Source organism: Schistocerca nitens, chromosome 1, assembly GCF_023898315.1.
Source record: "Schistocerca nitens isolate TAMUIC-IGC-003100 chromosome 1, iqSchNite1.1, whole genome shotgun sequence".
Classification (NCBI taxonomy): Eukaryota; Metazoa; Arthropoda; class Insecta; order Orthoptera; family Acrididae; genus Schistocerca; species Schistocerca nitens.
The window spans coordinates 1,074,241,741-1,074,268,653 of record NC_064614.1 but is presented as its reverse complement, the minus strand read 5'-3'; positions in this window follow the sequence as shown (position 1 = coordinate 1,074,268,653).

The window sequence follows — 26,913 nt, the reverse complement described above, 5'->3', positions numbered from 1 at the left end:
CGCAGACAGATACAAGTTATTATACAGAGAGGATCACACTCTTCAATGACCTGAAACATATAAAAAGCAATTGAAATAAATATCTTAAAACAGAAAAGCAGTTAAAACATTTTACGCCCTAAAATAAAGCAACAGTGTACACAAGGGTCCACTGGTAAAGTACAGTGAAGTATTTTAGGTAATGTAAAATGAAAACCAAGCAACAGTGTTAGAACAGATCTTAAATTAGAGACGCTACTTGGATAAAAGTTTAACCCTTGACTACGGCTTAAATAAACAAGGTTTTACCAATATCTGGCCAACATTCTATAGGCAAAAAAATAAATAAATAAATAAATAAATAAATAAAAATAAAAATAAATAAATAAAATAAAATAAAATAAAATAAAATAAAAATAAAAATAAAAAACTTTCCCAAAATATGACTTCTAATGTAACTAGAGTGGAATGAATCGTAGGTTAGCTAAAATCTGTCTATAAAAATTAGTTGAATAAATAAAAAAACCACATTTATAATATTGTAAACCGAGAGGAAAGCTACAGAAATTTGTTTCTTTTTAAAACAACTTAAAACATTTAGCAAAATATTCATAAAGGTACCTCATCATACGTCATTTAAAAGCACTACACCAGTAACCATCAAAACGAGTAATCAGAATTCTTAACGGCATTAATCCAAACTTAGGCCCGCCCGGGTAGCCGAACGTTCTAACGCCTCGTCCCTGGCACGAATCCACCCGGCGGACTTGTGTCGAGGTCCGGTGAGCTGTCCACCTTCTGCGACACTACAGATAATACACACTCAACACTGCATAAACAGCTCGTAATCTCGACAGAAAACTAGCTGCCCATCAAACTTCCTCGCCAATCCTCGATTTAGACTCAAGACAAAACTTGAGACACTACTTTATTTTCAGGTACATACTATAAAAGATTTCTCTGAGCTTCTGTCTCACGTAACACTGTACCGATCATGAGGCATCAACTCCTCATTAAAACAGCTCCTCCACTGCCACACAAGAATCAGTGACTCATTCGCTGGAAGTGACCAAAACCATGAACTGGTCCGCGTACAGCATCTTAAAACGTCATAGTACGACAACGCTTGCCACCAAGCCAGTGGCCGACGTAAGCGTTGCTTGGAGATGCGGTCTCGGTATCTTTGGATATCGACAGCGGACCGTGTCAGGGGACATTGGCCTCTCCGAGGATCATCCCTAATCCTCTAGCAATGGTGTTTTCATAACGATATGACAGATTACTACCAGGCATTCACTCACCGCTTGATTGCTACCCTTCCCAGGGTGGTGAACAGCTAGCCTCCTGATCGCTGCCAACAAATTCCATCACCCACCATTGAGACCTGCCACCCTGGCCTCTACAGATCTTTTACAAATATTCGTTCAAAAATTTCTCATTAAATAAATGCAGACGATTAGAAACTGTAGTAGAAATTGTTACTGCGTAGGATAAACTATTCGTGTAATTTTAGAGAACTCTTTCTTTGGCAGTATGGAAACAGTTATAGAATAATTTATTTATAATAAATCTCTAGTTTCTTTATTGATATTTTAAATATTGTTATTTTATAGATAACTTCATACTTTCTCTGATGTCACATCAAATATACCAAGTGGTTATAATTAAAAGTGAAACTTCTCAAAGAGTAATTATCGTATGGCATCGAAGCTTGGTAGATACTCTAATGATTTAATGCGGAAACGATAATTTTGACCAACAAGTGCAAGTCTGGTGATGCGAATGCAAAAAATATATATAGAAATGTTTCCATATGTAATGGATTAATAAAGGGACGTGGGAAGAAAAAGTCAAACAAGTGAGAAAGACACTATATTGAGTTTATTATTAGCCGCCACTTATATAATTTGTTCGCTATGAACACCGGAGATGTCGACGAGACGCTGTACAGCGCCAGTTTTGCACCTGGTGGTCAAAATTGGATTTAATTTTTCCAGTGTAAATCGGTCCACATGAACGTATCACAATTGTAACTTCCCCATTATATTTTTCTGTACGAAATTTAGCCCAACTTTGCGTCCAACTCTCTAAAAATCTACGTACTACAAAAATTGTGTACCCATAAACTGTTATCCAACTTGCATTCATATGCTAACCTTTGATTAAAGAGAATGTAATTTGATGTGACATATAACTGTTCTGAATATAACTTGTCTTTATATTAAATGCGCAACTGAAGTAAAAATATTATAGGGTCCTAATCAAATTTCCGCTTACATCTCGTCTTGACAACATTGTTACAAATTTCTCGAAAGCATTACAGTAAACAGAAAGCAGGCAGCGGCTAAGCTCGATTTCTCTTTCTAAATAAATATTCGAACTGTTGCAGACCACACGGTGCAATGTCGTAATGCATAATTATAAACATTGGTCTGAACGAAACTATGCTTAAAATAGTGAGCAGTGATTTGGAAAGTGTTCAGTGTTAACAGAGAATTTCTATAAAAATCAAACAGCTTAATCAGTTGAAATCTTAATGCATGATTCAAGGAAGTGGGGGGTCTTTCTCTCAGATTTGAGCAAATGAACAAAGCTAACTAAATGCCAATAAGCATTTCTACAAATTAGATGCGCAGTGCTGCAGTCTTTCCTTCTCTTAAAAAAATTGTGTTAATCACAATTTATATTCCTTTGATCTTTCAATATATACATCATATTAATACTTACTGCCCATTAGAATATATCTTTCTTCATCGAACAGATACAATCTCAAGTGAACGCAACACTATTGAATACGTCTATCAGCTACGACACTCCAACTAAGAATATATTAGACTGCGCAGAAATAAAGACTGTGCCACAACAAGACCAAAGATTGTTTAATAGCAACGTAACTTGCTCCCTGTCTCAGACGCGTACATCGATAACATACAAAAGTCAAAATGATATGTCCCGGTAACAGAATATCTACCATGTACTGCTCCCGTACCATAATTACAGCCCTCACTGGACCTCCGTCAGTAGCTGCACTTAAATGATAACCACCCGGTATATATAATTAGGCTGTTACTTTAGCTGCAAATTTTACACACAAAAACTAATTACTTTCCTATTATTGGTTGCACAAGTGTGTCGTTAATATTATTGGATTCGTCTCTTTATTACATACACAAAGCTGTAATCAAATCTGCTGTAGGTTGCCTGGAAGCAATTTCATTATTTTAGTGAATATTTGAGGCTTCAGAAACTGACACAGTCAGATATTTGGCCGTGTTTGCTTGTCGCTCAGAAGCAGGCTGCGGTAATCTCTCACGGCTCTTACAAGAAGTGGGCGCGCAGCCGGCGACCGGATACCCACCCATTCCCTCCCACGACTCGCTGACCTACCTGACTTTACTGCCTCGTTGTAACTCACCAGCAACCTGACACTCAACTCAGCCACCCTTTTCTTTGATTGAGTCATACATAGCAGACACATTGTTTCTAACCTCACTATGGGGACAGAGCCTGTATCCTGCTGAATAAAACGGCCAGTTTGTTTAAAACAGTGCAAGCTCATTCGGTTAATCTCTAGAGCACAACACTGTTTACTTTACAATTTCTGCCAAGTAAGTTATTTCATAATGTAGAAACTTAATGCCACCATGCTCCTCCATTTCCCAACACCGTTCACCACATTGGCTACGAAAACTAAACCCAGATAATTTCAGAATGCAGAAAGCTAGTGTTACACTACTCATTCAATTCTCAATGTGATTCGCTGCTCACACTGCCTACTAGTATAAAAATAATGATGACGATGTTTGGCTTACATTTCACGTATCGTAACTTCCCGTAAGTGTGTCTGAAAAACTGAGTCAGCATACCACAAAATAAATGAGACTTTGAACTCAGAAAGAGGACAAGTTGTTAGTATTATCAACTGCAATACTTTGGAATAAAAAAAATGTGAAAACTGTGATGCAAAATAACTGATGTTTTTATTATTATTCAGCTGTGTTATATTTTTTACAAAACCCGTTATCTGTGTTACCTAGCTAATCATTCACTGTAATGAATGGCACTTTCTAACTGCCCTTTTAAATGATTTTACTTTAGCAATCTCCTTTCCCATCTTACGATATTCATTTTACTGTTTTATTCCATAGTACAAAATGCTCTTTTCAGTTTCATGTTTGTTCTTTCTTGGTAAATGCAGGTTCAGTCTAGACCTCTTATTTCCGTGGTCATGGACAGCGCTGTTTCTACAGTAACTATCACGGCTATTTTAGAAGTCCATTACTGTATAGTTAATGTACTTACGTGGTGCAGTTAAAACATCCACTGTCTTGAGGCTGATAACTATTTTAGGATATTTTTACGATCTTTTTCTGTAGCTTGAAGCCGACCGCAGTGTCCGAGCGGTTCTAGGCGCTTCAGTCCGGAACCGCGTGACCGCTACGGTCGCAGGTTCGAATCCTGCCTCGGGCATGGGTGTGTGTGATGTCCTTAGGTTAGTTAGGTTTAAGTAGTTCTAAGTTCTAGGGGACTGATGACCTCAGATGTTAAGTCCCATAGTGCTCAGAGACATTTGAACCATTTTTTTGTAGTTTGAAAACTATGTTCATATTTTGTGTTTGTACCCCTGCAAACACTTGTGTAGCTAAAAATTCATTGTACATACGATTAGAATGAAATTAACACTGGCTGTTACACACTGATGACATGGCATAACGTGCTGACGACATTGTTTTCAGCGAGCTTTGCACCTTCCGACCACTTCACCTGACAGTCAATATTCACTGTTACAAATTGTGTGTTTCTCTATCTACATTAAGTTTATCATTGCTGCCCCCCTACCCCCTTCAAACAGAAATTCATATATTTGTTCTTCTTATGATCAGTATAAGTTACTGCATATTGGCCAACCGTAAACTCCTTGAGGGTTTCATTTGCTTTCTACGTAATTCAGTACAGTGCATTAGAGCCAACCGATGATGTTCCAAGATCACAAATACGTGCTCGAATAAAGAATAATTGTAGTAGCATCTACAGGAGCTCATATTGTACCGTAACCACATTTAAATGTTCGTTTATTTTATTCCCGCTTGTGGCTGAAAATGGCTCTGAGCACTATGCGACTTAACTTCTGAGGTCATCAGTCGTCTAGAACTTAGAACTAATTAAAGCTAACTAACCTAAGGACATCACACACATCCATGCCCGAGGCAGGATTCGAACCTGCGACCGTAGCGGTCACGCGGTTCCAGACTTTAGCGCCTAGAACCGCACGGCCTCATGGGCCGGCATTCCAGCTTGTGAAATGTTATAATGAGATGAATGACTTATTTTATTGCGATCCAATCTGATGTGCGAGTTTGGTGATGTCCACGAACTAGAAACACGGTCGTAGCGGAACAGCCTGTACGGTGAATGCGAAAAATCACTCTAGTATCGTGATAAAAATCTTACTTTCTAGTTACCCTTCGCAAGTTATTACGTAAAGTAAGGCGAAGGAACTCCTGATCTTCAGTCAACAAACACACTGATAAGTAGGCTCTCACTCTTCCGCTCTTGCGACCGGCTAAACCTGAGTGACTTTGAGAGACGGTCTTCTAGATCGCATGCTGCCTCGACAGTGCTCTGCGCATGCGTGTCGGCGGCCGCGGTGACATGACGGAGTCCGTCGTTAGCACAGCCAGCTGCGCTGATGGATTGTAACGACGCTGTTGTTTTTCATAAGGCCGTTGTTTATCGTGCGCATTCCGCCTTTACTGTCGCAAGTTCCCTGTATATATATACACATTCTGCCGCTCGCCGAGATTTTCGCTGCGGCATTCGTGCCACCATAAAGTTCTCCTTAATCTTAAATTCAAAGTTCTCTCTGCCGGGGGAGTTCTGCGAGAAGGGCTTGAGGGCGGTCGTTTCCATGGAATGTTGTTCTGTGACTTGGTTCACAGTAATTAATAGTTTGCGCGCCAAACCGTTCAAAACGAAATGTTACGGGGAACCCCGTTCAATGATATTGTTTTACAGTTCTCGAAGGAAAATTACGAGCGAAGTTCTACGTTAACTAAGCGTCTACTGCCTCTACTTAAATGCGAAACACCTTCACAGAAGTCATGAAACACGATTATTTCTAGCTAAAAGAAAGATTGAGCTTACCTTTTTTCTCTCTTAATTCATCATCCACCACAGTACTCTCCTGCATTGTAGAGTTTGTGTTCATAATTAAATCACCCTTCGTCTCACCTGCCAATTGTTTTATAGTTTTTGGCTGAACGAGTGAGCTGGGACAGTGATTAGCATACTGGACTCATATTCAGTTGGGATTCAAACCATTTGTTTGACTGTCTTCATATCCGTATTATCAGCGAGAATGCCGTAATGGTTCCAATGCAAAGGACATTATTGTCCCTTATGTAACTTTCTTGCCCTATGTTGACTAAATTATTGTTTTGTAGATGAATTTTCCTTTTTAAGAAAATGATTTTGGGTGTTAGGCCACATCATCATGAAACACCATAACAACTATAAAACCGATGTTTCAAACTTCTTTGCATACTCAGAGTATCATAGCTGCTGCAGTTTAATCGTCAGACAATTTAGTCGCCCTGAAGTGGACCGCTGCATTGACGGTCAAAACATATTTATAGGTCTTTTAGTTCAAATGGTTCAAATGGCTCTGAGCACTATGGGACTTAACATCTGAGGTCATCAGTCCCCTAGAACTTAGAACTACTTAAACCTAACTAAATTAAAGACATCACACACATCCATGCCCTAGGCAGAATTCGAACCTGCGACCGTAGCGGTCGCGCGGTTCCAGACTGAAGCGCCTAGAACCGCTCGGCCAGCCGTTGCTCTTTTAGTGTTTCTTAATGATATCAATAGACAATACAAATTACTGTAACCAGTCTATCGCATTTTACATTACAAGAGGACAATAACGCCATTAGCCAATTTTATGTCACTTAATAAGCCATGAGAGTATTTTACACGTGAGGTATGACTAACCTCAGCCACTCTTTGGCAGCAGAAGACAATCAGAGTTACGTGGACGCCTTGATTGCATGAGTGGATAGTATTATAAATATAAACATCATAAACATCTTTCAGGTATCACAGGCAACTTTTAACGTCGTATTTACGTTGCGTACTACACACTGAAGTAAGCAAATAGAGTGCATTAGGATTTAACAAGAGCGAGAACAATAATTTGTATTTTATTTGATATTCACAACAGTTAGGCTTAAAGCTAGCTAAAAGATAATCCTCCTAAAAACGTAATATAACGCATAATATAATAAATGCGACTAATTACAGCAATTCGTATTTTCAGGTGATATTTATAGCCTTTACGGCCAAGAGCAACTTAAAATGTTTACATTAAAAGTTTCACAACGATGCGAACAGACACGCGGGATAACCACGTGGTCTGGGGCGCCTCGTCACAGTCCCCGCGGCTCATCCCCCCCCCCCCCCCCCCCCCTCCGCCCGATAGGAGGTTCGAGTCCTCTGTCCTTCGTGGGCATGGGTGTGTGTGTTAAGGAGCGATGATCTCAGCAGTTTGGTCCCATAGGAACTTACCACAAATTACTAATGATGCGGACAGACAGCCAGAAGTACTTTATTCATATTGATACCGACGTTGAAAACCCTATGCCGGCCGGAGTGGCCAAGCGGTTCTAGGCGCTTCAGTCTGGAACCTCGCGACCGCCACGGTCGCAGGTTCGAAACCTGCCTCGGGCATGGATGTGTGTGATGTCCTTTGGTTAGTTGGGTTTAAGTAGTTCTAAGTTCTAGGGGACTGATGACCTCAGAAGTTAAGTCCCATAGTGCTCAGAGCCATTTGAACCATTTTTTTTTTGAAAACCCTATCGTGAAGCAAGCCTACCCACTGTGATCTTCCGTTGTTTCTGCTTCAAGGGTTTTCTCTGTACTTGAAGGAGACGCACCAGCATCGTATGAGAATAATTTACACTAATCTCTCGTGGTTTAGACTGAAGCTCGCTTTGGTACTTTTGAAAAAATGTTAATACCAGCAGAAACGAGACATAACTGCAATGGACAAGGCTGAAATGTCAGTGTTAAACGTGGTTTAGAAAGAGAAGGCAAATTTTTCAGTACATACAGGAAAGAATTTGTCAGTAGTCAGTCAGAAGAGGTGTTGACAAGCGAAACTTCTTAATGAGTCTGCGACGGGTAATTTCACTGTCATGGGACGAAAAGGAGAGGATTTGGCTTCATTGGGAACAAGTAATTTTGGTATACTATTCAGAAAGAAGTGTTGAGGGCAGCAAACTAAGGCGATTAGGATTTAACCTTCAATCAACATTGATGTCATTACAAGCGGAGCACTTGTTCTGAAAGTGAGTGAGGAAGTAAATCAATTTTCAGAGCATGCATCCCGACATTCAGCCAATACGATTTAGGTAAAACATGAAAAAACTAATTTGGAAGGCTAGGATGGTATTTGCAAGCCGCTGCTCCCAAAGCCGATTCAGTGCCATAATTACTGCCTCGATACATTCTTTCTGTGCTACGATCCACCTATCACATTACGTGAGTGACACAGATTGTTTGACTGGATCTGAATTAAAATAATTAATTTGATTTTGGTAGTGCCCCATTTATCCCCCCGAATTTCCACCAGAAATAAATGAGCCTGCATTTTATTGTATGATTGGATCAGAATTATAATGAAAACTTCCAGTAAGGCAGTGTCCTATTTATTCCACCGAATTTCCATCAGAAATACATGAGCCTGCAAATTTGTCATTGATTTTAGTTCAAAATGTTCAAATGTGTGTGAAATATTATGGGACGTAACTGCTAAGAGCTCAGCAGTCCGTAAGCTTACACATTACTTAACCTAAATTATCCTAAGGACAAACACACACACCCATGCCCGAGGGAGGACTCGAACATCTGCCGGGATCAGCCGCACAGTCCATGACTACAGCGCCTTAGACCGTTCGGCTTGATTTTAGTTGTTAGTTGCTTTTTTGTAGTTGATTTCTTCAGAGAAATAGTCGTAGTCACATGGTTAAAGAGCTTTCACGAATATTTTGCTTGATTATTTCTATGTCAGCCCAGTTTCCTCCTAGGCATGATGTTAACTGAAAAATAATTCGTCTCGTTATTATTAGATTATGGCGATGCCTAGAGGAAATTCAGAATGTTTGTTTCTCTGACGTTGACGTACGTAGTTAGTGGAACAATGAATGTCCAAATTTTGTGTGAACTGAACAATAATATGCACTAATACGAATCATCATCATCAATCGTATGTCTCGCACCTGCAGTACATGTATAATATGTAACGACTGTCATTTCATAAAACAAAAATGAATCGACTAAATACTAATATTTGGGTCTGTAATCCATTGCGCCGCTGTGGCATTGTCATTCATAAAACCATTCCACATGCCCTTATAGCAACATAGAACGCACTCCTCTCTCACACGTCTGATAGACTGTTCAAGTTCAGTGCACAGCAGTCACAACTCGGAGTCTCGACAATACCCTATTTATAAAGTGAAACAGTACACTGACCACAACAAGTGAGGAATCTATTTAATTTGACCCACAGATTTCTGTCAAATTCGACACCCACAGGGTAACTGTAGTGGACTGTTAAGGCAGCCAGTCCACAGTGAAGTAGCCGAAAGGGCACGCGTCAACTCACGCCGTCTGGCGTTAAGTCTGGAACAGGATTCGTAATGAATGTGATAAAGAAAAGAACGTAGCTACTAGAACGCTTAACTTTTATATTGTCCTTTGGTATACAGCATTCTGGATGATACAAGTGAGACTCTATCTTGAGGTACATGCAACGTTACAAATGGTTAATGGCGCCTTGCTAGGTCGTAGCCATTAACTTAGCTGAAGGCTATTCTAACTGTCTCTCGGCAAATGAGAGAAAGGCTTCGTCAGTGTAGTCGCTAGCAACGTCGTCGTACAACTGGGGCGAGTGCTAGTACGTCTCTCGAGACCTGCCGTGTGGTGGCGCTCGATCTGCGATCCTGACAGTGGCGACACGCGGGTCCGACATGTACTAATGGACCGCGGCCGATTTAAGCTACCACCTAGCAAGTGTGGTGTCTGGCGGTGACACCACATTCCTCCCCCGCAAATCGGCGAACGGTCGTGTGATAAGGCTTCCGCCCGCCGTGGGGAGGACCCCATGTTGACGTATGCGATGGGGTGGGGAGCCTAACAACAGGCGAGGCTGTGCCACCCGCACCCTGCCATTCGGTCCGAGGGGAGCTAGGAAACGCCTGAAAACCTAGTCCAGGGTGCACGTCAACATGCGGTGTATGCGCCCGTAATGAGACAGGAGGGGCCGAAGGGTCGACCTCCATGTGGTCGGGGGATCCGACGCGCGATGACAACTGGTCCGGAGCGGGCAAGAGTTCCATGGCGGAGGACAGCGGGCCACTGGAAGCGATCGGCGGCGCGTGACCCAGGGAGGCGCCCGGCGGCAGCAGCGACGCGGCCGCTGCGGGCGGCGCCGGCGGGAGAACGGGCGGCGGCGGCGGCGGCGCGTCGCCATGGGGCAAAATGGAAGGCATCGTCGGTAACACCTGGGGATGAGGCGAGCCAGTAGATGGGTCCCCAGGGCGCCGACCGGACGGCACCGTCGCTGAAAGCAGACGGGGAGCGGCAGAACCCAGGCGACGACAGAGGCGCAGCTGATTGAGATGCCGACGCACCTCACCAGAGGCCCCCAAAACCAAATACATCGCGCGGCCGAGGCAGCGAAGAATGCGACCTGCGAGCCAACGCCGTGAACCGCGATAGTTGCGATAGAAGACAACGTCGCCAGGAGCAAAAGTAGGAGTCTGCCGCTGCACAGGAACCTGATGCGGCGGATGCAGCAAAGAGATCAAGGTTCGATGAGGACGACCATGGAGCAACTCAGCCGGCGAGCGACCATCGCGGGGCTGAGAGCGATACGAAGACAAAAAGAGCAACAATGCGTCCTCCCGAGAATGCGACTCTTTCAACTTCAACATCTGTGACTTGAAAGTCCGGACCAATCGTTCAGCGGCACCGTTTGACTGAGGCGAAAACGGCGCGGATGTCAGATGTTGAATACCATTGGCCTTGCAGAATGACTGAAATTCTGCGGACATGAATTGTGGGCCATTGTCGGAAACAATAGTCTGCGGAAGGCCTTCAACGCAAAAAATAGCGGATAACGCCTGTATGGTGGCAGATGACGTCGTGGAAGACATCCGGACAACAAAAGGAAAATTACTGAAAGAATCGACCACAACCAACCATCGAGTATTCCAGAATGGACCGGCAAAATCTATGTGCAAGCGTTGCCAAGGGGAAGTGGCTTTCGGCCATGCAAAGAATTTCCGCGGCGGCGCGGATTGTTGTTCGGCACACACCAGGCAAGAAGAGCACATAGTCGTAATCGCAGCATCGATTCCGAACCAAGTACAGTGCTGACGAGCAAGTTGTTTCGTCCGCACTATACCCCAATGTCCTTGGTGAAGAAGCTTTAAGACAGAGGACTGTAACGATCGTGGGACCACTACTCTGGACTGATCATTTTCAGAACGCAACAGCAAAACACCACGTCGCACAAAAAGTCTCTCCTTGTGAGCAAAAAATCGGCGAACCAACGGATCCGCGATCCGTGACTTCGACAAGGGCCATTGCGTAGCAACAAAACGCAGAACGGGAGCAAGGACAGGGGCAGCAGCTGTGTCTGTAGCTACACGACGAAAATCAATCGGAAACGATTCGACCACGTCATCGGTTTCCGAATCAATGAACATGCAAGCAAGTTCGGAAGAATCGAATGCGTTATCCGCAGCAACAGGCAAACGGGACAACGCATCAGCGTTGCCGTGCTTATCAGTGGACCGATACAAGATATCGTAGCGGTTGGCGACGTGAGAACGCAAAGCGTGGGGAACATTGCGCGCTCTGAAAAATTTCGGTTGCGCGTTTACTTTCAGTTCCACATGTGCTGCATAGTTCTTAGCGCAACCAAGGCCCGGTGCAAAAATGTCTGCAAATTCTGCACATAGACTAGAAACACTGGCTGAAGGCACCGTCTGGTTCACTGATAGGACCTGATTGACTATAGACAAGTTAAACAATTGAAATAAATCTAAACCAAACAAGTTCACTGCCGAAGAAGAACGAAGAACGTAAAAAGACACAAGTTTTGTTTGTTCCTTGTATGTAGCAAGAAGACTGCACTGTCCTAACACAGGGAGATTCTGTCCGGAATAACACTTGAGCTGAACATTTGCGGTACGCAACGGAGGTGCGCCCAGTTGTTTGTACGTGGCGTGATTGAGCAATGAAACTGCAGCTCCGGTATCGAGCTGGAACGGTATCACTTGTCCGGCAAAGTCCAAATCTACAAAAAGTTTATTGTCCTGCTGACGACAAGAGCGACTTTCTCGTGCAATTTGAACTGATACAGGTACAGAAGCACTTGCGACTTTACGAGATTTCCGGCGACGTCGACGCACACGGTGTGTGGGACGAACACAGTCACTGTTTGAGATAGTGGCACTGGACGGGGTGGAATTAACTACATGAATGTCCATGGGCGAAGGTTCACGAGCCTGATTGTCCTTGGTTCGATTCTGGCGCGAAGCAAAGGGCCTGGAATGGTTGTGATTGTCTGATCTGAGCTTTTTCTGGCAAACACTTTGAACATGTCCTTTCTTATGACAGTAAAAGCAAATAGCTTGGCGTGACGGGCAAATGTCACGCGAATGTCTAGTTGCACACCGCAGGCATGATTTCAGAACTGCATTGGCATGCTTACGCGGCACACGTGTTTGCGAGCTAGGCTGCAGCTGCGCGGACGTGCGCGAGGGCAGGTTAGCGTTCCGTGCAGCGGGCCCGGCGGGCCGGTTAATGTGACACACGGCTGGCGAAGTTGCAAATGAGTCCTGAGCAAAGTCAAGTGTGTCTTGCCTATCCAATATGTCTATCACTTGTTGAAGGGAGGGATTAACTAGTTTCAAAATCTTTCCCGTATGCGAACATCAGAAACGTTCTGTGCTATTGCATCATGTACCATTGTATCTGAATAAGGGAGCCCAGAGTCACATTCAAATGCACACTCCCTAGTAAGTTGCAACCCACTCCCGATTAGTTTGACCGGCCGTACGTTTTGTACGGAAGAACGTATACCTATTTGCAACTACATTAACTGTGTCTTTGAAATAAGCATCTAAAGCAGACAAAATTTCTTCGTATGACAGAGTTGCTACGTCGCGTCGGGGAAACAAGTTCACTATCACACGGTAGGTGGACACACCTACACACGAAAGCAAAAACGGCTGCCGCTCATTACCTTGAATTCTCTATGCGGCGAGATGAAATCCAAATTGTCGTGACCATTCTGTCCAAGATTTGTTGGCTGCATCAAAACTACGGAAGGACGGTGCAACGGCGTGTTGTGGCTGCGGTAGCGATGAAGCGGCGGCGGCCGCATCGTTTTGCAGCGCACGTTGACCCTGGACGAGCTGTCCCAGGGCATCCAATAACGCCTGCGTCTGCTGATTCTGCAAGCGATAAAATTCGGACAGTACATCTGGAGAATGTGGCGAAGCCATGACACAAGGAAATGGAAGCAATTAGAAAGAACAAGATCCTGATTAATCCGCGTCGCCAATGTAGTGGACTGTTAAGGCAGCCAGTCCACAGTGAAGTAGCCGAAAGGGCACGCGTCAACTCACGCCGTCTGGCGTTAAGTCTGGAACAGGATTCGTAATGAATGTGATAAAGAAAAGAACGTAGCTACTAGAACACTTAACTTTTATATTGTCCTTTGGTATACAGCATTCTGGATGATACAAGTGAGACTCTATCTTGAGGTACATGCAACGTTACAAATGGTTAATGGCGCCTTGCTAGGTCGTAGCCATTAACTTAGCTGAAGGCTATTCTAACTGTCTCTCGGCAAATGAGAGAAAGGCTTCGTCAGTGTAGTCGCTAGCAACGTCGTCGTACAACTGGGGCGAGTGCTAGTACGTCTCTCGAGACCTGCCGTGTGGTGGCGCTCGATCTGCGATCCTGACAGTGGCGACACGCGGGTCCGACATGTACTAATGGACCGCGGCCGATTTAAGCTGCCACCTAGCAAGTGTGGTGTCTGGCGGTGACACCACAGTAACAGTTATATTTCTCGAACCATTCCCGGTCTTGGTAATTTCCGAGGTTTTATTCCAGTGATTTCATACTTTGTGGTACTTGTAGCTAGCTGTTCGGGCTACAGTAGAGGCGGGCGTCTCGAATGCAGCCTATATCTTCGTAAAACAGGTACGTCGTGACAAACAGTTAGTTCCTTACTCTCTTGTATATTGTGGTAACCTCAATGCAGGGTCTCCCCTGCGAATCTGTAGTGGTTAAATATTCTTTAGCACGGGAAGACAATAGCCAGAAGTTGGTGTGTTTGTAATAATCATGAGCATCATGTATTTGAGCTGTGCATCGATGAGGCTGGTAAGATAACTCTTACATCACACTAAAGCACAATACTCTGTGGCTGAAAAAAACTAGAGCCACAGCCGAGTGCAAAGTCTCAACTGAAGACCCACAGGTTGTGTCACACAGCCTCTCGACAATGTTGTTATCAGTTTTTGTCTTGGCTGATGTGTTTTCGACATGTTTTTTTTTTTTATAAGATAGAACGCTGTCTAGTGTGATGACAAGATACATGGAGTACTTGTTGTGCCGGAGAACATTGCCATAAATTTTTACCTTGAATTCAGTGTTTGGAAATATGAGATAAGGTTCAAAATGGTTCAAATGGCTCTAAGCACTATGGGACATGTCTGAGCTCATCAGTCCCCTAGACTTAGAACTACTTAAACCTAACTAACCTAAGAACATCACACACATCCATGCCTGAGGCAAGATTCGAACCTCCCACCCTAGCAGCAGCGCGGTTCCGGACTGAAACGCCTAGAATCGATCGGCCACAGCGGCCGGCTGAGTTAAAGGCCGTTAAGTCCTCTGTTATTGTTACCGCTGACTGATCAAGTGATATGAAATATTATCATGATGTTGTTGTTGTGGTCTTCCATCCAGAGACTGGTTCGACGCAGCTCTCCGTGCTACTCTATCCTGTGCAAGCTTCTTCATCTCCAAGTAAATACGGCAACTTACATCCTTCTGAATCTGCTTCGTGTATTGATCTCTTGGTCTCCCTCTACGATTTTTACCCTCCACGCTGCCCTCCAATGCTAAATTTGTGATCCCTTGATGCCTCAAAACATGTCCTACCAACCGATCCGTTCTTCTAGTCAAGTTGTGCCACAAACTTCTCTTCTCCCCAATTCTATTCACTACCTCCTCATTATTTATGTGATCTACCCATCTAATCTTCAGCATTCTTCTGTAGTACTAAATTTCGAAAGCTTCCATTCTCTCTTGTCTAAAGTATTCATCGTCCATGTTTCACTTCCATACATGGCTACACTCCATACAAACACTCCCAGAAAAGACTTTCTGACACTTAAATCTATACTCGATGTTAACAAATTTCTCTTCTTAAGAAACGCTTTCCTTACTATTGTCGGTCTACATATTATATCCTCTCTACTACGACCATCATCAGTTATTTTACGTCCCAAATAGCAAAACTTATTTGCTATTTTAAGTGTCTCATTTTCTATTCTAATTTCCTCATCATCAACTTCAAAAATGGTTCAAATGGCTCTGAGCACTATGAGACTTAACAGCTGAGGTCATCAGGCCCCTAGAACTTAGAACTACTTAAACCTAACTAATCTAAGAACATCACACACATCCATGCCCGAGGCAGGATTCGAACGTGCGACCGTAGTGGTCGCGCGGTTCCGGACTGAAGCACCTAGAATCGCTTGGCCACTCCGGCCGGCCATCATCACCCGACTTAATTCGACTACATTCCATTATCCTCGCTTTGCTTTCTTTGATGTTCATCTTATATCCTCCTTTCAAGACACTGTCCATTCTGTTCAACTGCTCTTTCAGGTCCTTTGGTGTACTCGACAGAATTTCAATATCATCTGCAAACATCAAAGGTTTTATTTCTTCTCCGTGGATTTTAATTCCTACTCCAAATTTTTCTTTTGTTTCCTTTACTGCTTGCTCAAAATACAGATTAAATAACATCAGGGATAAGCTACAACCCTGTCTCGCTCCCTTCCCGACCACTGCTTCCCTTTCATGCCCCTTGGCTCTTATAACTGCCATCTGGTTTCTGTATAAATTGTAAATAGCGTTTCGCTCCCTGTATTTTACCCCTTCCACCTTCAGAATTTGAAAGAGAGTATTCCAGTCAACATTGTCAAAAGATTTCTCTAAATCTACAGATACTGGAAACATAAGTTTGCCTTTCCATAAGCCATCCTATAAGGTAATTAGTACGGTCAGTATTGCCTCACGTGTTACAACATTTCTACTGAAACTGATCTTCCTTGAGGTCGGCTCCTAACAGCTTTTCATTCGTCTGTAAAGAATTTGTGCTAGTATTTTGCAGCCGTGACTTACTAAATTGATCATCCGGTAATTTTCACACCTGTCAAAAACTGCTTTCTTTGGGATTGGAATTATTATATTCTTCTTGATGTGTGATGGTCTTTCACCTTCTCATACATCTCTGTCTGTAACTCTTTACACCCTCTGGTTTATCCAGGTCCCATCTCCTCAAATTCCCACCTTTTCGCAATTTCTTCAGTTTTAATTTACAGTTCATAACCAACAGATTGTGGTCAGAGTCCACATCTGCCCCTGGAAATGTCTTACAATTTAAAACCTGGTTCCTAAATCTCTGTCTTACTATTATATAATCTATCTGATACATTCTAGTATCTCCAGGATTCTTCCATGTGTACAACATTCTTTCATGATTCTTGAACCAAGTGTCAGCTATGATTAAGTTATGCTCTGTGCAAAATTCTACCAGGCGGCTTCCTCATTCATTCCTTACCCCCAATCCATATTCACCTACTACTCGTATGTTGTCTTCTCTTCCTTTTCCTACTGTCGAATTCCAGTCACCCATGACTATTAAATTTTCGTCTCCCTTCACTATCTGAATAATTTCTTGTATCTCATGACACTCTTCCTCAATTTCTTCGTAATTTGCAGAGCTAGTTGCCCTGTAAACTCGTACTACTGTAGTAGGCGTGGGCTTCGTGTCTATCTTGGCCACAATAATGCGTTCACTATGCTGTTTGTAGCAGCTTACCCGCACTCCTATTTTTTATTCATTATTAAGCCTACTCCTGCATTACCTCTATTTGATGTTTCTTTTACAACCCTGTATTCACCTGACCAAAAGTTTTGGTCCTTCTGCCACCGAACGTCACTAATTCCCTCTATATCTAACGTTAACCTATCCATTTCCCTTTTTAAATTTTCTAACCTATCTGCCCGATTAAGGGATCAGACATTCCACGTTCCGATCCGTAGAACGCCAGTTTTCTTTCTCCCGATAACGACGTCCTCTTGAGTAGTCCCCGCCCGGAGATCCGAATGGGGGACTATTTTACCTCAAGAATATTTACTGAAGAGGACGCCATCACCATTTAACCATACAGTAAAGCTGCATGCCCTCGGGAAAAATTACGGCTGTAGTTTCGTTTTGCTTTCAGCCGTTCGCAGTACCAGCACAGCAAGGCCGATTTGGTTAGTGTTACAAGGCCAGATCAGTCAATCATCCAGACTGCTGCCCGTGCAGCTACTGAAAAGGATGCTGCCCCTCTTCAGGAACCACACGTTTGTCTGACCTCTCAACAGATACGCCTCCGTTTTGGTTGCACCTGTGATACGGCTATATGTATCGCTGAGGCACTCAAGCCTCCCCACCAACGGCAAGGTCCATGGTTCAAAGGGGGGGGGGGGATTTTTTACTACTGATGACTAATGCGCCACTTGCAGTTCCTGCATTTAAGTCCCTATTAAATTTGATGTTCATACAATATTTTAAAAAAGTTTTTGCTACTTCTCATTATGTTGTTTTTGCAACCTAAATTGCATTTCCTACTGAAAATGTGTAATGACTATTGCGCTGTGACCATAGAAACTGAGGATTTACATACATTTAATTCGATGTTAATAAATTTCGTTTCTGCAGCAACACTTTTCTTGTTGTTGCCAGTCTAAATTTAAACCCTCTCCACTTCGGAAATAAGTAGTTATTTCTCTGCTCAAATAGCGAAACTCATCTACTACTTTTAATGTTTCATTTAATAGCTAATTCCTTCACCATAGTCTGATTTAATTCGACTACATTCCTTCCTCGTCCAGGCAGCTCTCCACTGTACTGCCTATGCCGTTGCCTAAATACCTGTTCCTCAGCGAACACCGCCGCCCTGGAGCCTTGACGTTCGTTCCGACAGAAGTGGCCGAAGATCCCAAGCTAATTAGGATCGATGCTAAATAACAAGTTAGAAAGGTTGCTGGCGTACGGCACAAGAACAGCTGTGTCATCGGCGAATCTTATAACTAAACCCTTTCACACTGAATTTCAGTTTCACTCTTGATTCTTTATTTCACGTCCTTCAATGTTTATCTGATGTACAGAATGAACAGAAAGGGCGAAAACTGCGTCCCTATCTTACTCTCGACCCGAACATTTCTTCTTGGTCTATGGGTCTTCTAGTTCTCTCATGGTTCTTGTGCATTTTGCATATAACTCGTCTTCCCGTACAACTTATTCTTATTTTTCTCACAATTTCTAACATATCTCAGCATTTTACATTGTCGAGCCTTTCTTCCAAGTTGGAAATTCCTATGAACGTATGTTGATATTTTTTCAGTCTTGCTCCGATTTTCAACCGCAACCTCAGAATTGCCTGTCTCGGGCCTTTGACTTTCCTAAACCAAAACTGATCGTCGTCTAATAGATCCTCAGTTTGCTCTTTCATTCCTCTGTGTATTATTTTTGTCAGCAACTTGGATGCACAAGCTGTTAAGCTGATTGTGCGATAATTCTCGCACTTGTCGGCTCTTCAGACCTTCGGACAGGGTTGGATTCCCTTTTTTCCGAAAATCTGATGGTATGTCGCTAGTCTCATACATTCTAGACATCAAAGTGAATAGTCGTTTGTTGTCTAGAATCAGAGGCTCAGACGGTTTTGCGGCCGTGTTGGCTGCAGATTCCTTGACTTGCGCCATAGGGTGGTGGGGTTTCGGGTTCCGCTGAATAGGTCAGGAGTTCACTACACTCAGCTGGCGGCTACACGGGTAGCGGAGGCTGTGTGGCGTGGACTGGGCAGTTATTTAGGTTAGAAGGCCTCGGGAAAGTACGGGGTGGGCTGCAATCTCAAAGGGTGCATGGCAAATACAGGACGTGCTTGGATCAAGGAACAGTCGGAATTGTAGTTGTAAATTGTTGTAGTTATGCTGGGAAAGTCCCCGAGCTTCAAGCGCTGATAGAAAGCACAGAAGTTGAAATCGTTATAGGTACAGAAAGCTGGATAAAGCCTGAAATAAGTTCTGCAGAAATTTTTACGAAGTCTCAGAAGGTGTTCAGGAAAGATAGATTAGGCAGAATTGGTGGTGGAGTGTTTGTGTCTGTCAGTAGTAGTTTATCTTGTAGTGAAGTCTAAGTAGATACTCCGTGTGAATTGGTATGGGTGGAGGTTATACTTAACAGCCGAACTAAGTTAATAATTGGCTCCTTCTACTGACCCCCAGACTCCGATGATATAGTTGGTGAACAGTTCAGAGAAAATTTCAGTCTCGTAACAAATAAATACCCCACTCATACGGTTATAGTTGGTGGGGACTTCAACCTTCCCTCGATATGTTGGCAAAAATACTTGTTCAAAACCGGTGGTAGGCAGAAAACATCTTCCGAGATTGTCCTAAATGCTTTCTCCGAAAATTATTTCGAACAGTTAGTCCACGAACCCACGCGAATTGTAAATGGTTGCGAAAACACACTTGACCTCTTAGCCACAAACAATCCAGAGCTGATAGAGAGCATCATGACTGATACAGGGATTAGTGATCACAAGGTCGTTGTAGCTAGGCTCAATACCGTTTCTTCCAAATTCACCAGAAACAAACGCAAAATAATTTTATTTAAAAAAGCGGATAAAGTGTCACTAGAAGCGTTCCTAAGAGACAATCTCCATTCCTTCCGAACTGACGATGCAAATGTAGACGAGATGTGGCTCAAATTCAAAGATATAGTAGCAACAGCAATTGAGAGATTCATACCTCATAAATTGGTAAGAGATGGAACTGATCCCCCGTGGTACACAAAACAGGTCCGAACTCTGTTGCAGAGGCAACGGAAAAAGCATACGAAGTTCAGAAGAACGCGAAATCCCGAAGATTGGCTAAAATTTACAGACGCGCGAAATTTGGCACGGACTTCAATGCGAGATGCCTTTAATAGGTTCCACAACGAAACATTGTCTCGAAATTTGGTAGAAAATCCGAAGAAATTCTGGTCGTATGTAAAGTACACAAGCGGCAAGACGCAGACAATAACTTCGCTGCGCAGTGCCGATGGTACTGTTACCGACGACTGTGCCGCTAAAGCGGAGTTATTGAACGCAGTTTTCCGAAATTCCTTCACCAGGGAAGATGAATGAAATATTCCAGAATTTGAAACACGAACAGCTGCTAGCATGAGTATCTTAGAAGTAGATACCTTAGGGGTTGCGAAGCAACTCAAATCGCTTGATACGGGCAAATCTTCAGGTCCAGATTGTATACCGATTAGGTTCCTTTCAGATTACGCTGATACAATAGCTCCCTACTTAGCACTCATATACAACCGCTCGCTCACCGATAGATCTGAACCTACAGACTGGAAAATTGCGCAGGTCGCACCAGTGTTTAAGAAGGGTAGTAGGAGTAATCCATCTTACTACAGACCTATATCATTGACGTCGGTTTGCAGTAGGGTTTTGGAGCATATACTGTATTCAAACATTATGAATCACCTCGAAGGGAACTATCTATTGATACGTAATCAGCATGGTTTCAGAAAACATCGTTGTTGTGCAACGCAGCTAGCTCTTTATTCGCACGAAGTAATGGCTGCTATCGACAGGGGATCTCAAATTGATTCCGTATTTCTAGATTTCCGGAAAGCTTTTGACACCGTTCCTCACAAGCGACTTCTAATTAAGCTGCGGGCCTATGGGGTATCGTCTCAGTTGTGCTACTGGATTCGTGATTTCCTGTCAGGAAGGTCGCAGTTCGTAGTACTAGACGGCAAATCATCGAGTAAAACTGAAGTGATATCAGGTGTTTCCCAGGGAAGCGTCCTGGGACCTCTGCTGTTCCTGATCTATATAAATGACCTGGGTGACAATCTGAGCAGTTCTCTTAGGTTGTTCGCAGATGATGCTGTAATTTACCGTCTAGTAAGGTCATCCGAAGACCAGTATCAGTTGCAAAGCCATTTAGAAAAGATTGCTGAATGGTGTGGCAGGTGGCAGTTGACGCTAAATAACGAAAAGTGTGAGGTGATCCACATGAGTTCCAAAAGAAATCCGTTGGAATTCGATTACTCGATAAATAGTACAATTCTCAAGGCCGTCAATTCAACTAAGTACCTGGGTGTTAAAATCACGAACAACTTCGGTTGGAAATACCACATAGATAATATTGTGGGGAAGGCGAGCCAAAGGTTGCGTTTAATTGGCAGGACACTTAGAAGATGCAACAAGTCCACTAAAGAGACAGCTTACACTACACTCGTTCGTCCTCTGTTAGAATATTGCTGCGCGGTGTGGGATCCTTACCAGGTGGGATTGACGGAGGACATCGAAAGGGTGCAAAAAAGGGCAGCTCGTTTTGTATTATCACGTAGTAGGGGAGAGAGTGTGGCAGATATGATACGCGAATTCGGATGGAAGTCATTACAGCAAAGACGTTTATCGTTGCGGCGACATCTATTTACGAAATTTCAGTCACCAAATTTCTCTTCCGAATGCGAAAATATTTTGTTGAGCCCAACCTACATAGGTAGGAATGATCATCTAAATAAAATAAGAGAAATCAGAGCTCCAACAGAAAGGTTTAGGTGTTCGTTTTTTCCGCGCGCTGTTCGGGAATGGAATGGGAGGGAGATAGTATGATTGTGGTTCGATGAACCCTCTGCCAAGCACTTAAATGTGAATTGCAGAGTAGTCATGTAGATGTAGATGTAGAATGATTTTAGAAATTCCGATGGAGTGTTAGCTACCCCTTCTCTCTTCTCTCTTATTTGATCTTAAGTCGTCCAAAGTTCATTTGAGTTCTGATTCTAGTACTAGATCCCCTATCTCTTCCCTGTCGACTCCTGTTTCTTCTTCTATACGTCATCAGACATGTCTTCCCCCTCGTAGAGGTCTTCATTTTACTCCTTTCAACTATCCGCTCTCTCCTCTGCATTTAACAGAGGTATTCCCATTGCACTCTTAAGGTTATCACCCTTGCTTTTAATTTTGCAGTGCTAATTCTGACGTCACCTTTCCATCACTATGACTCACTTTGTTGGCACCAACATCGTCTTCTCCGCTTCATCACAAGAACTTCTTTTTACTTTATTCACCATTTCCACAATAGCACTGTCGGTCCCTTTATACACTGGTCGTCTTTATCCACCCACATTTGCACTTAGTTTCGTATGCATTTCCACACTCAGGAAGAAAAAATGTTCAAATGTGTGTGAATTCCTAATGGACCAAACCGCTGAGGTCATCGGTCCCTAGACATACACTACTTAAACAACCTTAAACTAACTTATGCTAAGAACAACACCCACACCCATGCCCAAGGGGGGACTCGAACCTCCGGCGGGAGGGGCTGCGCAGTCCGTGACATGGCGGCTTAAACCACGCGGCCACTCCGCCAGGCCACTCCGAGCGGCACACACAGGAAGGGATTGCATGGTCTGAAATTAACGACGATTTACTGTACCAAGTGTAACCACGTAGTTCTCCACTAGAGTTGCGTCTAACAGAAAGTTAATGTTCCGTAATTTTGGTACATTACATAAATGACGTAGTAAATCGTCTGATTACCGGTAGTATTGGTAGCATTAGCAGGGAAAGGAACTTAAATGAGTGTGTAAGGAAGAAACTGGGAGCGGCAGACAAATCTTTGATTTTTGTTTATCTGGCTGTTTCTTTTGCGCATAATTGGAACTACACATCATTATTTTATATCCTTATGTAACATAACTTGCGTATTATAAATAATAAAAATTAGTTGATTGCATTGTATCTGCGCTTTTTGTTTTGGGTATTTTTCAATTTTACCTTTTTAGGAACTTGCGTTGTGTACCACTGTATAATAGATCTGCATTGTTGTCTTTATTTTTACTACGACATTGTCTGTTTCACGTCACAAATCACTATTTTCTAATAACACCTGAATGAAATACCTACACTTTCAATTTCCTAAAAAAATACTGTCTATTTCTATGTAACAGATCGGAATAGAGCTACGTAGAACGAATATATTCCGTATGATGAGACTAGGTTTGTGGGGCGCTCAGCTGAGCGGTCACCAGCGCCCGTACAAATTTCAAAGTTTTACGCTGTCAAGTTTTCACGCAATCCAGTCTAGCCACTTAACGAATGATGATGATGATGATGAAACAATGAGGACAACACAAACTCCCAGTCCCCGGGCAGATAAAATATATTCTGTTGGTTACCACGGCTTTATAGAGGGTGCACATTACTAAAAAAACTGCAGAGACAGATTCCTGGCTGTAAATGGGGCAAGAAATGTCATATAAACATGCGTCCAGAAACGGACGGTGTGCGTGCAACGACAACAAATCGTCGCGAAACACAGTACAGAGCTGCATGGTATACACGTCGCCACAGAGGTTTTAAGTGGCCTCCATTGAATGTCTTGCAAGTGTTCTCATGCAGGATACATATAATGGTACTTTGGCTTACACTATGTCGCCGGGTCACTTGCTAGAGCTTGTACTAGGGCTCGTCTCAATATCCTGTAGGACCCGAATATCCAGATCGGGTGTAGGCACAGTCCGCAACTTCCCTGCAGGTTGTCTCTCTGAAAGGACCTGTAATCTCACAAACGCCCAAAAAGGGGGCTTGAAATGTTGTGTGATGTGGTCGGTGTCCGTGAGGGAACTTGTTTCCGTATAGCATTCCTGCCTCTCGACCGTTTCCTTTTGCATGGCCGTATACTGATACACCATGTCGGCTTGTTTCCGACATGAATACCGGAGCATTCTGCTGCTTACAAGTTGAAAAGGAAACAAAATTGGTACACCTGCCTAATATTGTGCAGGGTCCCCGCGATCACGCAGAAGTGCCGCAACACGATGTGTCATGGACTCGACTAACGCCTGAAGCAGTGCTGGAGGGAACTGACACCATAAATCCTGCAGGGAAGTCCATAAATCAGTAAGGGTACCAGGGGGTGGATATCTCTTCTGAACAGCACGTTGCAACACGTCCCAGGTATGCTCAATAATGTTCATGTCTGAGGAGTTTGGTAGTTAGTGGACGTGTTTAACCTCAGAAGAGTGTTCCTGGAGCCAGTCTCTAGCAATTATGGACGTATGGGATGTCGCATTGTCCTGCTGGAACTGCGCAAGACCATCGGAATGCAGAATGGACACGAATAGATGCAGGTGATCAGACAGGATTCTTACGTACGTGTCACCTGTCAGAGTCGTATGAAGACGTGTCAGGGCTCCCATATCACTCCAACTGCACACGCCCCACAGCATTACAGAACTTCCACCAGCTTGAAGATACCCGGCTGAGACAGAGGGTACATAGATTCATGAGGTTGTGTCCATACCCGCACACGTCCATCCGTCCGATACAATTTGAAACGAGACTCGTCCAACCAGGCAACATTTTTGCAGTCAGCGACGGTCCGATGTCGGTACTGACGGACCCAGGCGAGGCGTAAAGCTTTGTGTCGTGCAGTCATCGGGGATACACGAGTGGACTTCGGCTCCGAAAGCACGTATCGATGACGTTTCGTTGAATGATTCGCACGTTGACACTTGTTGATGGCCCAGCATTGAAATCTGCAGCAGTTTGCGGTAGGGTTGCACTTCCGTCACGTTGAATGATTCTCTTCTGTCGTCGTTGGTTCCGTTCTTGCAGGATCTTTTTCCGGCCGCAGCGAAGTCGGAGATTTGATGTCTCACCGGATTCCTGATATTCACGGTACACTCGTGAAAAGGTCGTGCTGTAAAATCCCCACTTCATGGCTACCTCGGAGATGCTACGTCCCATCGTTCATGCCCCGACTGTAACACCACATTCAAACTAACTTAAATATTGATAACCTGTTATTGAAGTAACCGATCTAGCAACTGCGCCACACACTTATTCTCTTATATAGGCGTTGCCAACCGCAGCTTCGTATTCTGCCTGTTTACATATCTCTGTATTTGAATAGTATGCCTATACCAGTTTCTTTGGCGCTTCAGTATTGTACTCTGCGTCAATCACACAGCCTGCAAGACAGAAGGAACACACGTATCGTTGTCAGAGGTACTTTCATTCGTCAGCGCCATCTATCTTGGAAACGATGCGTTTTCGGTCACATATTCATAGAAGCCTTTTTCCACCATTTCCAATTAGGTATCCGTCCTTGCATTGTGCCTGCTTTGTTGATGTTCACCCCGTACAACTTCACTCTGTTTGTAGACGGTTCGCCATTTCATGTTTTTAGGGGAATCTACACTCATGCTCATAAATTAAGGATAATTGCAGAATGTGGTGCCACACAACGTGGCACTACACAAAACTTGCGCTAATAGCATAGACACATAGGGAACTCACACGACACAGATCCGTAACTCCACGGTATTAGTGATAAGTTGAGAAAACCGTCCCAAAACACATGTGCTACTAAACGCCACTGTTTCCTGCGCCTGTACCCCGACAACAATATGGGATATGATCACCATGCACACATACACAGGCCGCGCAACGGGTTGGCATACTCTGGATCAGGCGGTCGAGCAACTGCTGGGGTATAGCCTCCCATTCTTGCACCAGTGCCTGTCGGAGCTCCTGAAGTGTCGTGGGGGTTCGAAGACGTGCAGCATCCCAGATGTGCTCGATGGGGTTTAGGAATGAAGAACAGGTAGGCCACTCAATTCGCCTGATATCTTCTGTTCCAAGGTACTCCTCCAAGATGGCAGATCGGTGGAGCCGTGCGTTATCAGCAATCAGGAGGAAGGTGGGACCCACTGCGCCCCTGAAAAGGCGGACAAACTGGTGCAAAATGACGTCCCGATACACCTGACCTGTTACAGTTCCTCTGTCAATGAGATGCAGGGATGTACGTACACCAATCGTAATCCCACCCCACACCATCAAACCACGACCTCCATACAGGTCCTTTTCAATGACGTTAAGGGGTTGGTCTAGGGGTAGCGTCTTAGATTTATAATCAAAACGTCTTCGGTCCCCGGTTCGATCCCCGCCACTGCCTAAATTTTGATAAATAATCAGCATTGGCGGCCGAAGACTTCCGGCATAAGAAGCCAACGGCCTTGTCAAAGAGGGCGGAGGAGCGGATAGAGGTTCAGGGCACTCCCTTGTCCTAGGGGTGGGAAATTGCCCCTAAAGGCGGAAGAATCAGCAATTATGAACGGCATGAGGATGCAGAAGGCAATGGAAACCACTGCATTAAAGACACGTAACGTGTATCCACAGGACATGTGGCCTGTAATTGAAGAAGTGTCATGATGATCTCTCCATTGGCAAAAGAAAGGATAACGTTCTACGAGTCGGGGCGTGGAATGTCAGAAGCCTGAACGTGGAAGGCAAACTAGAAAATCTGAAAAGGGAAATGCAAAGGCTCAATCTAGATATAGTAGGGGTCAGTGAAGTGAAGTGGAAGGAAGACAAGAATTTCTGGTCAGATGAGTATCGGGTAATATCAACAGCAGCAGAAAATAGTATAACAGGTGTAGGATTCATTATGAATAGGAAAGTAGGGCAGAGGGTGTGT